Source organism: Podarcis muralis, chromosome 4, assembly GCF_964188315.1.
Source record: "Podarcis muralis chromosome 4, rPodMur119.hap1.1, whole genome shotgun sequence".
In the NCBI taxonomy this organism is placed as follows: domain Eukaryota; kingdom Metazoa; phylum Chordata; class Lepidosauria; order Squamata; family Lacertidae; genus Podarcis; species Podarcis muralis.
Genome location: NC_135658.1, coordinates 39610891 through 39627998, shown reverse-complemented (window position 1 = coordinate 39627998; position 17108 = coordinate 39610891). Strand labels below are relative to the sequence as shown.

The window sequence follows — 17108 nt, the reverse complement described above, 5'->3', positions numbered from 1 at the left end:
AACTGCTGGATGCTCCTTGTTCACATATCAGATCAAGCAGTCTTTGCCGACCTGGTGAACAGCGGATCATAAGAAGAGCCTGGTGGATCTTGCTCTCACAGTGCTCTCACAGTGGCTATGTAGATGCCTGTGGGAAACCTGTAAGCGCGATCTGTGTAGAAGAGAACTCACCCATCCTGTCATCTTCAGCAACTGGTATGCAGAAGTATTACTGCCTCCAACTATGGAGGTAGAGCATAGTCATTGTAGCTAGCAATGGTGCAATCTACATGTTCTGGATTGCAATTCCCACCAGCCCCAGCTGGCACAAGATGCAACAGTATCACACAGCCTTAACAGCACTGAGTCATATTCTATCAAATGTCTGGGAGAATAGGGACATCTTAACCTGATATCAAAAAGATTTCAGCGTCAGCATCGCCCTTGAGCCAGTGCCACCAACTGGACTCATCCACTTCAGCCCCGACTGGGCTAGGCGAGCTGGGTAGCACTTCCAGAGACCACCTTCTGCACAGGAACAGGTCAAAGTGCTGTGGACTCACAGCTTAGAGTTGTGAGCACCTGATTCACTTCCACAAGAAAACAGTCGTCGCACAGCAGAGTACAGCAGAGTATAGCAGAGCATAAACGACTCAGAGAGCAGCTCTGTAGAATATCTTCTTTATTCTATCTACAACTATAATACAACTATATACAGAGCTAAATGAGGTCTAAGCATAAATGAATGCTGCACTGAGTGTCTGCAGCTGTTCTTAGCAGCAACCTTATCTATACACACGATCTCTAACACTCAGTCTCTCTCTCCCCGACACACTGACTGACTGACTGACTGACTCTTTGATGTGGTGCTGGAGCAGAATAAGTAGAGAGCAGAACACCGCCCCTCCTCTCTGGAAAATCACCAGACTCATCAGGAGATTCTTGGATATGGGAGGGGTGAAATCTCCTCATTCAGTGATGGCACCAGGTGGGGCTAGCTGGAGAAAGCATTCCACAGGTGGAGAGACTTTCTTAGAGGCAGGTACCTGGACCAGGATAATCTTAGGATCTGTGTAGATTCATGTTCCATGTTCCATGAGATATTGGATTATAGGTTAAAAGAAGCATTCTGAATCATAGACTCAGAAGGTACCATGAGGGTCATCTAGTCCAAGCCCTTGCAACACAGGAATCTTTCATGCAATGTGGGACTTGAATCCACAACCCTGAGATTAAGAGCCTCAGGCTCTACTGACTGAAACACCCATAAATATCCCCAGAAACTCTGTGGTATGTGGCCATAAGTGCAGCTTTTATTTTGTAAGGGGCGTAACTTTTGATTTCCTGCTTGTTTCATGAAATAAGCATGAGATGAGAAGCTGTCATTGAAGTCATCTGACAGCATTTGAGCTACTGATGCTTTTCTTTTTTCTTTTCAAATATGTAAGCAACATAACAGCAAAAACAGCAGCAGTTTGAATAAAATCTGTAAAGTCGATAATCAGATTCTAAGATAATGAAATCCTCTCACTTGTCCTAAATTCCTAGAAAGGGTTTGGCTTTCCTCCAAACTGCTGCAATAAGCACAAACAAGTGAAATAACAAAAAGGAAAAGGAAAACTAGTAAAAGAAAAAAGAAAAAAAAACGCAGCAAAAGAAGCTGAGTTATAATTGCAGAGATCCTGAAGAGGACAGCAAACAATTCCCCCCTTTCCCCAGGTTTCACATATAATGCTTTTCTGACCTGGAAAATTACATGGGTACTGGCTGACAATGGCTGTCTATATATCAGATAGGGGTCTTTCCTAGCCCTAAATCCGGTTGCCCAATATTGAACCTGGCTCCTTTCGCTTGCTCTACTATTGAGCTATGGCTCCTCCTCAATGCTGAATGTAGGAACAGCCCAGATTTATGCACCTGCACCTTCCTTAATTGCAGAAGCCTATCCAGTAACTTGTTGCGATCCATCTTCAAGGTCAGTTCCATCCTTCAACAGCATCTCTCTTCTTTGGATGCAGCTTTAATGTATGAGCCTTCACCTATCCCCACTTACGTACCTCTTTTTCCAATAATTTGTTCGAAGAGGGTTTCCATAAAAAACAAAACAGCATGTACAGTATAAGGTATCAACCATTAAAAACAAAAAAGTCAGCAAGTCATATCTGCAGCCGCTCAATAAAATTACAGAACTTTATACCGCATCCTCCTAAAAGCTTGCTTAAAAGAGAAGCAAAGACCTTGCATTGGTGCTGTGAAGTCTGTAGGTCAGCAATAGGTCCCTCTCCTTTGAGAATGTTGGAACCACAGAGAAAGGTCAGCCACAAATATTGTCCTATATAGTTACATAAACATACATTTAGGGATCATCACGGTTTTCTCAAAATGCATCTTATGACCAAGCTCAAAAGAGTTGAAGGTTAGGCAGGCCCCATTTATAGCTTCACTCTCTGCAAGTCATCCTCCCAAATAATATGACTGGTAAGTGCAATGTCCTCGCCTACCCTCAGAATTTATTACAGCAAAGGGCTTGCAGAGACTCTAACTAGGAAGGAAATGAATAACCTTCATTTCATCCAGGTTAGAATCACTGATTTGGAAGGTACTCCAGAAGTCATCTAATCCAATGCAACATCCATGAGAGATGACCATCCAATCTGTTTCAAGCATGGGAGAGACCTTGCATTGGTGCTGTGAAGTCCGTAGGTTAGCAATAGGTGCAGTATATCTCCTTTGGGAGTGTTGGAACCACAGTGAAAGGTCAGCCAGACTGGCAAATAAGCAAAATACAATGGACTTTCCATATGTGCTACGGGAGCCATTTCCCTTCAGTCTTCTCATGGTGTTCTTATACCATCTGTATGAAGCAACAAAGTAGACAGTGCATCTGTTTTGCTGCCTCAATACACAGCATCTCCAGCTAGGACTTCGAACGTCCCCTGTTTAAAACCCTGGAGAGCCACAGCCAGTCAATGTAGCCAATACTGAGCTGGATGGACCAGTGTTTCTGACTTAAGCTTCCTATGCACATGGGATAGATGGCATGGTTCCTTTCTAAATAAGTATAGTCCTAGGCTGGATCTACACTGACCTATTTAACGTTATTAGAATATTATATCCAGTGTTTTTCTTCTAGAAAAAAAGGTGTCAGTGCTGCATACTGTTGAGTACCCCCCACAAAAAGGTACTGGATATATCGTTCTAAAACATCACAAGGCATACTTGTAAACTAAATCGTTGTTGTTGATTTTAAAAAGAAAACAACCTTTGTTTCTTTCATCAAAACGATGTTTCCCTATCGCTGGTTGCTCTGCAGCGCCCTCTTGGTATCATATTTTAATAACACATTATGACCGTTAAAAGTAGGACAACATGTGTCCATATAGTTATCAAAACACTTCCTTAACCCTTTCTTAACGTTAACAGCACTGAGTGTAGATCTGTCCCAATCCTCCAGAAAGGACAGTGATGGCATAGGAAGAAACCATGTAATTTGCCCTGCCTTCTAAAGCTATGTTAGTAGAGGAGGGTGGGAACCAACCACAGGGAAATGTCCTACCACCAGGAATGATATTTAAGGCTCCAAAGAACTGCACTCTTCTTGAGGTATTGACACAGGACTAAGCTCAGGGAGATTGCTAATCCTTGGGAGCAAGGGAGCTTGGCCATTTCTGACCCTGTCTGTCCATGTTCCCCTGGAGGGTGGTGGGCTTTCAATTATTGGAGGTTTTTAAACAGAGGTCAGTTGGCCATCTGTGTTAGGGATTCTTCAGCTGTGGTTCCTTCGTGGCAGAGGGTTGGACCTCAAGGTCCCTTCCAACCCTACGGTTCTATGATTCTATGAAATAAGAACTCTATAACAGATTTGCAGTAATCTTTTTTTAAAAAAGGTAAAGGAAATTAAAGTCTCTCTTGCAGATGCGTGTGAGAGAGTAATTGTATCATTTCTATCCACTTTTCTCATTTATAAAGCTATATTAGGCCAAGGAGGAATCAGATCCACATCAGTCATAGATGATTTCTTCCAGAAGTCACAATAATTCATTAATGGCAGAGATGGATCCGACTAGAGCAGGTCAGCAGTGAAAAATGGCTATTTTACCACAAAACTGTGTGTTTGGCAAAAACTGACAACATTCTGGACATCTTAATTTTTCATAAGAGTCATGCCGGAGGTAGTGTTGTGGGGACTGTTATGTTTTGCTAGAAATAAGTTTGGAAACTTTTCATTTATAAAGCATTGGAAGTTGGGCTAAATGGAGGTAACAACAATTTCACTGTCATTTGAGTTTAAAGACCAAAGTAGACATTAACTTTAGCTGTGCAGATTGCAAGCATATCTTTAAAGGAATAAGTGTATGAATAAACTCATTATTTCCTGCTGCACTACACAGGTAGTGTTCAAAAGGGAGTGGTTAGCATCTGTAGAACCAGAGATATGAGGTAAAATGTACGCTCCCCCCAAAAACATTCTGTACAGTTCACATCTGGTGGCACTGTGGTCTAAACCACTGAGCCTCTTGGGCTTGCCGATCAGAAGGTCAGCGGTTCAAATCCCCGCAACGGGGTGAGCTCCTGTTGCTCTGTTCCTGCTCCTGCCAACCTAGCAGTTTGAAAGCACGCCAAAAAGTGCAAGTAGATAAATAGGTACCGCTCCAGCGAGAAGGTAAATGGTGTTTCTGTGCGCTTCTCTGGTTTTGGTGTTCTGTTGCCCCAGAAGCAGCTTAGTCATGCTGGCCACATGACCCGGAAAAACTGTCTGCGGACAAACACCAGCTCCCTCAGCCTGTAAAGCGAGATGAGTGCCGCAACTCCAGAGTCGTCTGTGACTGGACTTAGCTGTCAGGGGTCCTTTACTTTTACCTTACAGTTCACATCTGTATCTCCCACCCTCCAAAAAACAGGTGCTCATCTCCTGAAATTTACATCCTGGAGAAAAGCTCTATATCTGGCTTTTTCACAAGTTATCCACAACTATATACTCTAGCATCACTTGCTTCTTGAAAAAGGTCTCCATGCAGTTAAAGTAGTTATGCATGTGCCTCGTCCGAGCTAAAAATAGCTGTCATTGTCTTGTAAGTGCCGGTTTCTCATTGCTGCTAAACACAGGTCAGAACCTGAGCTATTCAGATGGTATCTCCTGTAGAAAGTCAGTGAGATCTCATTGATTTTTATTTGGTGGCTGGACTGAATGCGCAGCAGTTTTCCTATAACCATCCCAAAATGATTGATTCAGGCAACTTTTTTTGCCAGATCACTATGTGCTAATTCAATTTGATGTGCACGTCAGGGAATGGAACATACCACGGGGAGCTCTCTTTCAACAGTATACAAAGTACAGCCTTTTTCATTCAATCATGTTTGTGATACAGATCAAATGTGTTCTTCTATGAAGGCTCTCCTGTTGCCTCTCTCTCTAAATGCACTTCAGAGCAAAATGATGGCTTTCCTGGGGCTCCTTTTGTTGTTTCCTGAAAAGTCAGGAAAACAAGTGTCAACACATCCATTGACTTCCAATTCAGTTGCACAAAGCAGCATGAAGGATAAGTTATCAAAGGGGGAGAAATGTTTTATCCACCAACACAAGTCAGCAGTGATAATGATGTTTGCGAAAGCCTCTGGGGCTGCTGGTTTATGTTATCATACCTTTGAATACGATACATTTAGAAGGTGCTAGAATCCAGAGTGAGAAACTAACTACAGTATTCAAATAACTTTGGCTGGGGGTTCAACCAGAATTTCTTGTGTGACGCATCTTGTAATTTGTAAGTCAAAATTGACCCTGCAGCATGATATTTGAATTTAGCAACTGAAATTGCCTTGAGCTTAACCCAAAAGCTCTTCTCTGTGGCACAGTAAGACAAGATCCCTGGGTTTTTTTTAGGGGGCGGGAACTGCCTTTGCCTAAGTTTCCTACCCACTCTACACTTTAAGGAAACAAGACATGGTTTCGAGTTATTAAAAATGGTTACTTTTCAGGATCTCTTGGAGTTGCTGAAACACTTTCCGGTCCAGTGAGAGCAAAATATAATTGGCTTTCAAAACCATTCATTTCTGATGATACCTGTACATCATGTTACTCTCTACCATATCATGGGCTAGTCACTAAAACTGCATTGAGACAGCACTTTATTCTGTTTACCTGATATCTCTGATGATTTCTATGTTTTATGTGAACTTTCAGACGATGTAAAAGCCACTTTTGGAAATCTAGTGGAAGTTTAGTGCCAATTTTTTTGTTAATCGTTCCTGGGGAAAAATCCATTTGCCATCCCGTTAATTTGGAAAATCATGTGAGTTTGTGTTGTGATGTCACGTGATGAAATTTCGGGTGTATCCTGGCACAGTTCCCCCCCACTGTTTAAAATTTAGTACAACATGGACGCATATCAATCAAAAAGCCATATTCCATATTCTCCTTTTCTTTGGATCAGCCAACTGCACCGCTGCTCTTTATTATATGGTTCCTGCCCCTCCCTTCTTCAATGCTGATCTTGATAGGCCATTTGGACTTGAAGTGATCAACATACGGACTGTCATACTGGCTTGCCAGACATGCAAAAGCTGTGCAACTGCTGGAGAAAGCCAACATCTTTATGTGTCCTAAAACATATTGAGAGATCAAACTATTCCAATCTTAAAGTGTGGGGAAACTGTGCATTTGGAGCACATCCAAGTGGAAATTCTTTTGTGACAAATGCAATACCAGATGGCAAACAATGACAAAATTTAATTTTAAAAAATCAGTCTTGACTGAATGATGAGCACAGTCCAGTGGAAATATATGTAGAACATGATGGGTGATGCTTTAGGATTTGGGATAGAACTGTTTCCAGGCAGAACAGCGAAACTCCACAGAACATCTCTAAGCAGTTCTGTAAATGGCTCAAATTTTCCTTTAAGGGAACTGGCTCTTCAGAGGTTGATAAACAACTCCCACCAGCCCTAGCAAACATGGCCAGTGATCAGGGATGATGGGAGTTGCAGTTCAGCAACTTCTTGGGGGGCCAAAGTCCTTCACATGGAGTGGATCTCACTCCACATTTATTACATAAGCCTCCCCCAACCTGGGGGTTTCCAGACATTTTGGACTACAGTTTCCATGACCATTAGCTAAGATGCTCAGGGCTGATGGGAATGGTAGTCCAAAAGTCATCAGACTAGGGAGAGCAGCCTTACAGAAAGGCGGTGACGAATGATGCAGTTCTCTGTCTGTACACAGACTTTTGTGCTCTCTGTGTACTTTGTCAATCCTTTGAGTTCTTTACTTTTTAAATTTTCTAGTTTGGTGGCAGGGAGAATCCTTTTCATGCAAAGTTTCCCCGATTCAATCCCTGACATCTTCAGTTAAAACTGGAAAAGACTACAAACCCAAAACCTTTTGGTTTTGGTTTGCTAGCCAGTGAGCAGACAATACTGAGCCAGGTGACCCAGTGGTCTGATGCAGTTTCCTAGATTCCAAATTCTGCACATGGCTGGAGCACACATCTAACCCGTTTTTTAAAAGGCTGAACAGCAGCACACGTTTCCTTTCCCACAGTCATTATGCACAGATTGGGTTTTAATAAAATGGGCTTTACCCTTAAAGCCAACCCTCACATTGCCCTGGTTGTTAGAATGTCTGGATTACTGTGTTGCAAGACACATCCCTAGGTAGCTGGAATTTGGGCCTTGACAATAACACACTGACATGCCCCAATAAAAATACTATTGAACAAGCTACTCTGTGGAAGAAGTAATATGTAATCATTAGGGAGATGTAAATGTGTTTATTTCTTTGGAGAGCCTTAAATTATTCCCTGTGCAGAGTTGAGTCCTCTTTTAAGATATGCTAATTTGGTCTCTTGAAATAGGAGACAATAAAAAAGTTACAGCATTCCATAAACTTTTTTTTATCCTTCATTCTAACCCCCCCCCCCACATATACAAGAGACCTGCCCTCTCTTCCTCCCTCCCTCCTTATCTTTGGATGAAGGGTGGTATACAAATTTTAATAAGAATAAGAATAGGCTTGAAATGTATGGTGAGATGTTTTAAAATCCAAGCTTTCTTTTCTTTTGATCTAAACATATTTCAGCTACTTTTAGTGACTGATAAAGAGGACTGTGACATTCCATCATGACAATCTTCTGTATCCCAAAGTCTATTAAATCATTGTTTGTTACACATCATTAAGAAACTAGTAAGCACTCTATGTAACGATGATGCTAAGTGTAAATTGTCTATGACAGCAGCTGGTGGTATCCTGCTGACAAATGATAATGCCATTTCAACATGTCCTCAGAGCATGGTAATTACTGTTGTATTCGAGAATGTATATAGGCTGACGTTCACCTGATTTGAATACAAAAAAAACCCTCTTTGGAAAGTTCATGTGAGCTCAGCACAAGGCACATGGGCTGCATGAATGTATTAAAACAAACTGTTTGCAGATATAATTAATTCAGCTCCATCTGACCTCAGGCATTCTCCTGCAACACCAGTGGAAGGACTTTCATGGAATGCTAAATGAGAAATATTTAAAACATTGCACTGAGTCCCTTCATCTTGATGGAATGAAAATAAGCAGTGCAACAGATTAGATGGGGCAGAGCTGGAGAGTAGAACAGATTAAGTCTCAGAGTCATGTCTTCACTCTTTCTTCACTAATGCCTTGAAATAGGGAGCAAATGGGACTGCATTCTTACACATACTCTATTATTGGAGATAATGACTTAAGAAATATAAGTGCTAAGGGAAGCCTGGGCATGGGAGGGTTCTTCCCCTTCAAGAAGCTCCAGGCCTGAAGGTTCCCTGAATATTCAACTACAAAGTAAAATCCAGACCAACAGTGAACCAAACTGCAAGCTTTTTGGGGGGTGGGATATAGGGCTCACCTTGCCCACCCTTCTGAACAAACTGCATTGGGTGCTGATTCATTTCTAAGCACAATTCAAAGTGCTAGTGTTGGCCATACATCCCTAAACAGCTGGGTCAGGGCTTTCCAAACTTTTCATGTTGGTGACAAACTTTGTAGACATGCATCATTTCATGACACAGTAATTAAGTTTTACTAGCAAACCGGAGGTTAAACTAGCCCCTTATAAGAGCATTCGCAGGGCACATCTACACACTGCAGCTGACCCTCTAACATGCCATGGCACAAAGTTTGAGTTAGGTTCTGTTTCTTTTGGAGAAAATTGAGGCACAATGAAAACTAGTGACTTTAAGAAACATGGTTTATCGCACACATATTTACACCTGGTGTCTTCAATGGAGATGGTGCAGAACATTATAAATGACTGTTTTGATGCTGTTTTTAATGACATTTTAGCATTTTCAGGATAGGAGTGCATTTTTCATTAGATATTCTGTATTGCTTTCTGGTTACCTCTAATGAAGAGTCTCCTGACTCAAGACATTGGGCTCTAATGAAAGTTCTTGTGCACTTTTAAAGTCTGCTTTTCATGTTTTGGCGTCTTCGTTCTTTCAGTCAGGATGCAAATGCTGTGCACGAAATGATCTTGAATCACAATAGATGCAGATAGGAAATAGTTGATATCCCCCACAATGATTTTCTAAAGCTGGCAGAAGGAGGACATTCAAACATATTCCTGAGCAACTGTCAGGAAGATTCTTGCTAATTTATTTAATTATTCAGCCATCTATAGTGCTGATCAAATAATGGGCACTTGCATTTGTAATAATTATTCAATGGAGAGCTGCCAAAATTGGCAATGAATGCTGTTGGTAACAAATGGTTTGACCACCTCTAATCATCTGAGATATTTCAGATTGTCATTACAATCTGACAAGGCATCTGATTGCATCCTGATTCTCATCTTCCCTGTATGATTACCTTACTCTTTTGCTTTTATTATTTCTACGTTTAGCCTGTCACACTTTTGGAACTCTACTTCCTTTTCCCTTGCCTGGCAGAGTCCTGTTACTGAAGCCACCTTAGGGTGTTGATCCATCATTCAGCTTTGAAGGTAGAGTGTGTACATGGGCTCAGGGGGTTTCTGAGTAAATATATGCACAAACATACATTATTGGTCAGAAGCAGAATAGCATGAGTGCAGGCCTTATTTCTGAGGAGAGGCCTTTTCGAATAGTGGGTACTACTATTGTGAGGGCCTCTCCTCCAGGTGGCCGCAAGATGGATTTCAAAAGGCTGATCTAGATGTCATCATGATCCCTCTACAAAGGGAAGGCTGAATAACTTTGGATTAAGTCACATCATTAATAGTTTGATTCAGATTATTTAACCACAATTATGAGTTTAAATATCCAGCTCACATGTTCCATGTCTAAACATTCACCACCATAAATGCATTACAAATAATTCCAATATAAATTACTTAAATATTATTTTAAAAAGTCAACAATTCATTGACATCTGACTATGTTAACAGCTAAAAATATCTCAGAAAATACCCCTCTGAATCCATTATATGCCTATTAATCTCACTGACTTGTAGAGAGAGATTCTTAGTGGCTCCCCCATTTGTGGAAGACTGTTTCCCAGGAGACTCATGAAAGTAAGACTCTTATACACAAGATGTTCTTTGGTCTGCTGCTGTGTAGAGCTAAATTGATAGGGGTTTTTGTGTTTTTTTTGCAATGCTTATGTTTATTATTATTATATATATATATGTTTTAAATGCATGTAAGTTCTTCCTTCAAGCTTTGATATTATATATGCGTATACTTATTTACTCTTGAGTAAGCCACACAGAAATCAATAGGGCTAACTCATAGGAAAGTGCGCCAAGGATAGCAGGCTGCTGCAATTACATTTTTATGGTGTTCTGCCATTGCATTGTTGGAAATTCATGTGGAACATCCGCAGCGGAAATAAACTAGATAGATTTGTCATAAAGTGGCTGCAGTGATTACATTAGAGACATTAAAATGGCTTTATGTTCTATCCCCCATATTAATGTTGCACTTGTAAAAATACTTTGATGACCTAGAAGCAGGCAAGTGACATTTTAATATCCAGCATCCTTGTCAAATGCAATTTATAACAATGCCTAGTAAATCCACACTACTCTTCATTGCACAAATCTGATTAACTTGGAAAGAATCAGCAAAATCTTAATATGAATTTTCAAAGCATAATCCTCTCCCCCTCCTTATTGCTGGCAGATACAATCATCTTTTTCATAAGCAGAACAACATCAAAGGTGAGACCCAATATTAATGAATATTGCTACTTGTTCTATGGGATTCTTTTAAATAAATGAACATTATATTCATTTGGTTATTACATATGCTGCCCGTGGTGTCTAGCTGGTGTTAAAAGGCTGTGAAAGTTTCAAAATATGTCTTTGCAAGAGATGCTTCACATGCATATTATGCCTTCATTGCAAATCAAACCCCATTTGTATATTAACAGGACCATTATGTGCATGTCTACTCTGAAGAAAGCTCCACTCGGGTCAAGTGTCTCCACAAGTGTAACCTAAATGTTTATGGGGAGGCGATGTAACTATCCTAAACTAAAAAAAAGTAAGTTTCATGAGTTTGATTAAACATAAAAATATGCTTAATTATGGATCTAAACATGTCCTTATCCTAGGGCAGTTACACTATTGAATTTATACTGCGTGTAATAACTGCTCTGCTTTGGCCTGTCTTCAGAACCCATTAATAGCATCCCCCCAGTGCAGTTATTACAAGCTTTGTTGCTTCTCCAGGCCTTGCAGGGCTCCAGCCATTTAGTGGGGAAAGATACTGGGCTGGCATGGTGATTGTACACATGGGCATGCCAGCACTAAGGGAGACCTTGGGGCTATTTAAGCCTTTGATAGTACCTCTCCAGTTTCTTCCAGCTAGCCCAAGGCATTGATTTAGATGCACAGTACTGCCTGCACTGTTGACTTCTTCCTGCAGAAATTAATGTTAATAAATGTGGCCCAAGTTCAACCCATTCTCTGTCTCTTGATTCTTATTTTCTGGTTCCAGGTGCAATGCTTATTATTATTGTATTTTGCAGGATTGGTATACTACTTAGCTTTAATGGGACCTCAAACCAGTTTACAAAGAGAATCAAACAATAAAATAATCAGTAAAAGTAGTTAAAAGCAACAATTTAAACAATAATTAATATCAGCAAGAAGCAAAAGATGAAAACCAGATTAAAACACAGGTCAGCATCCTACATGCCTTGCTAAGCCTGGCCAAACAGAAGTGTTTTTAGTAGACAGCATTAAGAGTGCAGTGCAGGTGTCTGCTGGATGTCAATAGCCAGGGAGTTTCAAAGTGTGGATGATCCATTTCCTACAAAATCAGAATGAGTATAATGTGGCACTTATTATAGTACCAGTTCAGCAGATTGAAACAGTCAAGTGAGCATACAGGGAAGGGCGATCTTGCAACTACACTTGTCCCAAGCTGCCGAGGGCTTTAAATACTACTAGGAACACCTTGAACTTGGTCTGGTAGCAAATTAGCAACCAGTGTAGATCTCCAAGCACAGGTGTTCTAACGTTGCTGGGGTTTCATTCCTTTCAGTAATTGTGCCACAGTATTCTGCACTAAAGGGATGCAGGTGGCGCAGTGGGTTAAACCACAGAGCCTAGGACTTGCTGATCAGAAGGTTGGCGGTTCGAATCCCTGCAATGGGGTGAGCTCCTGTTGTTCGGTCCCTGCTCCTGCTAACCTAGCAGTTTGAAAGCATGTCAAAGTGCAAGTAGATAAATAAGTACCGCTCCGTCGGGAAGGTAAACGGCGTTTCCGTGTGCTGCTCTGGTTCGCCAGAAGCGACTTAGTCATGCTGGCCACATGACCCGGAAGGTGTCTGCGGACAAACGCCAGCTCCCTCGGCCTATAGAGCAAGATGAGCGTGCAACTCCAGAGTCGGTCACAACTGGATCTAATGGTTAGGGTTCCCTTTACCTTTATCTATTCAGCACTAACTCAGCCCTGTCTTTAGCATATGCGCCGCCGGGGTGCAAAGATCCGCTCAGCACCCCCAAATTTAGTTTAGCCCCCAAATTAACTTTTATTATCCTTATGTCTGACACCACACTTACACCATATCTCTTGTTGTGAATGACAAGCACTGCCGTTGAGAATGACAAGGGCGGCACTTCTTTGGTAAATGAGCGCACAAAGTCGAAAGTCGAAACAGTAGGACGGGGGTGGTGCTGTGGGTAAAAGCCTCAGGGCCTAGGGCTTGCCGATCGAAAGGTCGGCGGTTCGAATGCCCGCGGCGGGGTGCGCTCCCGTTGCTTGGTCCCAGCGCCTGCCAACCTAGCAGTTCGAAAGCACCCCCAGGTGCAAGTAGATAAATAGGGACCGCTTACTGGCGGGAAGGTAAACGGCGTTTCCGTGTGCTGCGCTGGCTCGCCAGATGCAGCTTTGTCACGCTGGCCACGTGACCTGGAAGTGTCTCCGGACAGCGCTGGCCCCTGGCCTCTTAAGTGAGATGGGCGCACAACCCCAGAGTCTGTCAAGACTGGCCCGTACGGGCAGGGGTACCTTTACCTTTAGGTATACATTTTCCTAATACCTAGGTATATATGTATTTTGTTTTTCTAGCTTGATCAAAATTGTTTATTATTTCATAACAGGTAGATAGTTAAGAGCTTAGGCGGCTTCAGCGGTGGGTGCCTGGTGCCCCTCAGAATTCGGCGCCTGGGTGCCCCGCACCCCTTGCACCCCTAGGTAAAGACGGCCCTGCACTAACTGCATCTTCTGGACCAAATGCAGCGATATCCTACATAGAGCTCATTGCAGCACTCCAGTCTTAAAGTAAAGAACCCATGAACTACTGTGACCAAGTATTCCCAGTCTAGGAATTCCCTGTCATAGCTGTCATACCAAGTTGATGCAGTTTTCAACTTTGCCTTTTGAAATCAACTATTTAATGTCTAGGTGGCCATCTCTCAGGGATGCTGTAGTTGCATCCAGCATCACAGATTCTACACTGAGCAGAAGGTTAGACTAGGAGAATTTCAACTCTATGGTTCTATAATCTCTCCTTCCAATCTTTGAGAAAGAGAGAGTGATTGTAGAGGAAGACCTGGAGTGCTTAAGCTCATACTTATGCTGAAGTACTAATAAAAGCACAGAGCACTTAAGCAGTGCCTCTACATCCTTATGTATACCACTGCTAGTGTAAAATGTGTATAATACATCACTGCTTCCTAGTTTCTCATTGTACAGGTCATCCCTTCAGCAGTGCTCATCTCATTAAACAGGAACACAAGGAACAAGTAGTGTCGGCCACTTCACCATTAGCTAGACACCCTTACTTCAGGTTCAAGGTTAATACCAATAAGTTTCCATTACTGTACCACTTATGAAACAATTCGAAAGATGTGCTATTGCTGCTCACAATTTGGAAAGCAATTTTAGTGCTGGTATAGTCCAATGGATATATTTGATATTACACAGATAAACACACACAAACAAATATATTTTAAAAATAGCCCTACTGAAGACTAGATGTAAAATAACTCCTGACAAAAAACTTTTTTTGTTTTGGAAGAAATATATATTGTAAAGAAACCAATCTTTGCCATTAATAAACCCTATATGCCATTTTCAGGAGCATATATACACAGCCACAGAGAGTTGCCAAGGCAATTTAGATTCTTATCTGCAGCCTGGACCAAAGCTAATTTCATTCAGAGGATAAATGAGAAAGTCTTCTTTTGCCAAATGACAAATTGGAATGATTCATGATTAATGAAGGCTTTTTCCAGTAGAGACCTCCCCTTTAGACATGCTTTATTATCCGTGGAATGGAAGAAAATTTCCTTGAAATACAAAGAGGGCAGAATAACCAGGACACACTTCTACCAAGGAGTCCAGTTCCCCATTTAAGGAAAAGAGGAATAAGCTGAGAAAGCATTATTTGGTTTTGCGGAACTTTACAGCCATGTAAGTGTTATACAAGATCAACTCATACTAATTGCTTTTCACTAAACACTTACTGCTATGTACCGAAGATGTGCCATTTGAAGATGCTATTCCCCAGTCAACACAAAGCAAATACTCACCGGCCCCTGGGAAGTCTCAGTCTGGGAAAATGTGGAGACACAGCTGCCCTAGGCTACTCAAACAGGAATTTTATTATATTTGGTAGAAAATGCTTTCAAACATCATTGGCATGTACCAGTTCCTTGTTTGGTGAGGGGATGGCATAGATTTCATGATGCAGGGAAGAATTAAAAGAAAATCATTGACTTAGTAGGTTGTGAAGTGTAGTGAGATGGTAGAATCATGTTCATGCACATCATTTCTGGCCTCACCTTCTGCACATTGATGAGCATCTTTTGGTGGCATAGTGCATTCATTCCAATGCACATACCCTGAATTCAAATGGCCTTTAGCCATCTCCTGATTTTGCTTGCTTCTGCTTTTGGCTGCTTTGGAACTGGACAATTACTGTGGAATAGTGACACTTTGTCCACTCACTTTTTATTGTGAATTGGATGGTGTTGTGAGCACAACATTCTCCCTTCATGTTTTCCTTGCTCAGCCTTCACCCCCCCCCCTCCCGCAGAGATCAGAAAACCTTAACTTTTCTTAAAAACACACACGTAATGGCTTATATTCAATAGTATGTATGCAGAGTTCCACTTATACAAAGCGTGTTCTCACTAAAGGAGAGCACGGGTTGCGGATGGGGCCGAGCAAGACACCCTCTGGGTTGTCAGGCAAGTTAGGCTCAAGGGCTCGAACTAGATTGGTGGATGGAGTTGCTGGGGTAAAATTGATGTTGCCAATTTTAGGGGTGGGATCAGAGATTATTTAAGCTAGGGCCACAGCTTGTTCCTTTCTCTTTCGCTGTGGACACCGGATCTCCCGCCCGCCCTCCCTTGATTGGGCTTCGCTCTGACCTTGCTATTGCCTGTCATGGGGTCGTCCGCATTGGTGCGGGGGCCTAGTAGGAATTTTTCCTTTTGGTTGATTAGTGTGTGCCAATTGGGTTTTGCCTACTACGTAGCAAATCGTCACAACTTGTAAGGTTGGCGGTTAGGCATTGGTTAAATTGGTTGGTGGAGGGGTATGGATTGGCTGTGCCTACCCCTCCAATGCTGCTGCTGCTGGGAATTCCGTTAAAGGAATTCTGGGGCTTACCATCCCTTCGTCCAAACCCTTGGAGCAGGGTGCGGGCCGTGTAAGTTCCCAAGGAGCAAGCAGGGAATAGCTGAGGGTCTGTGTCGCAGTCCCAGCTGTCCCTGGTCTTGTTCCTCCACACGCTGACTCACGGGAGTCAGCGCTGTCCCCCAAGGCGGGGGGGACAGCTAGTCATAACCAATGCCTAAGCAACCACTCACATTTTGTATGATAATAAAGTTGTGGCCAAAATTATGCCAAAAACCTTAAACAAAAATAATGTGTGATGTGTGAGTTATTGGGAAGGGTGTCTTGGGGACCTCAGCACGCAATAGGTCTTCCATTTCCTCTCCTCCCACCCACCCCCCAACTTGCTCTGGAGGGTCCCCTATTTCCCCAGAGCTTACTTTGAGGGTGTATGCGGAACTGGAGAGGAAGTTCCATTGTATACACAGAAGGAGGTTATGTGAACAGAGCCACAGCAATGGATATAGCCCAATGGAAGAAGCTGCACGATATCCCAAATGTAGATAATTCATCACACAGTTGTTCAATCGGTTGTTGGGCAGGTTATGGCCTGTATAGATTGCTCTAGCCCAGGCTTCCTGAACCTGGTGCCATCCAGATGCTGTTGGGCTACAACTTCTGTCATGTAGACCGTGATAGTTAGCTGCATTCCAAAACATCTGGAAGGCACAAGGTTAAAGGAGGTTGCTCTAACTCTTCCCTTCACTATGGCTGCTCTGTCTCTCTCTTCTCTAGGAATCATCTCTATGCATTTTAATTACTGCATTTGCTTTGTGAGCCAGATAACCTATCTGATTGGGCAGCTATATAAATTCAATTAACAAATGCATAATAATTGAAATCAAATCCTTTTCTTTCCTCTCCTGTATCCCAACTGTAGTGGGGAAGTGATCAGGAGCATAACAAGGGAGGAGAGTGTATTTAGCCCTGATACTTACGTACCATAGTCCCAATGAAAACCACCCACCCACCCCAACACACCCACACCCACACCCACCCACCCACCCACCCACCCACACACGTACGTTTCAGGAGGTGGAAAGGGGAAA

General features: G+C 42.3%; 1 long non-coding RNA gene across 2 annotated transcripts in view; it reads left to right on the top strand.

Annotated features, from left to right (window-relative positions):
• Nucleotides 1–17108, top strand: part of LOC114595927 (uncharacterized) — a 118975-nt gene that overhangs the window by 41557 nt on the left and 60310 nt on the right. Inside the window, exon 3 of one of the 2 annotated variants that reach the window (XR_003706379.2) lies at nt 11357–11881. The exons of the other annotated variant lie outside the window; for it this stretch is intronic. This is a non-coding gene — a long non-coding RNA (uncharacterized LOC114595927). Of the gene's footprint in view, nt 1–11356; nt 11882–17108 lie in introns of those variants that run through there. 2 annotated transcript variants of the gene reach the window in all.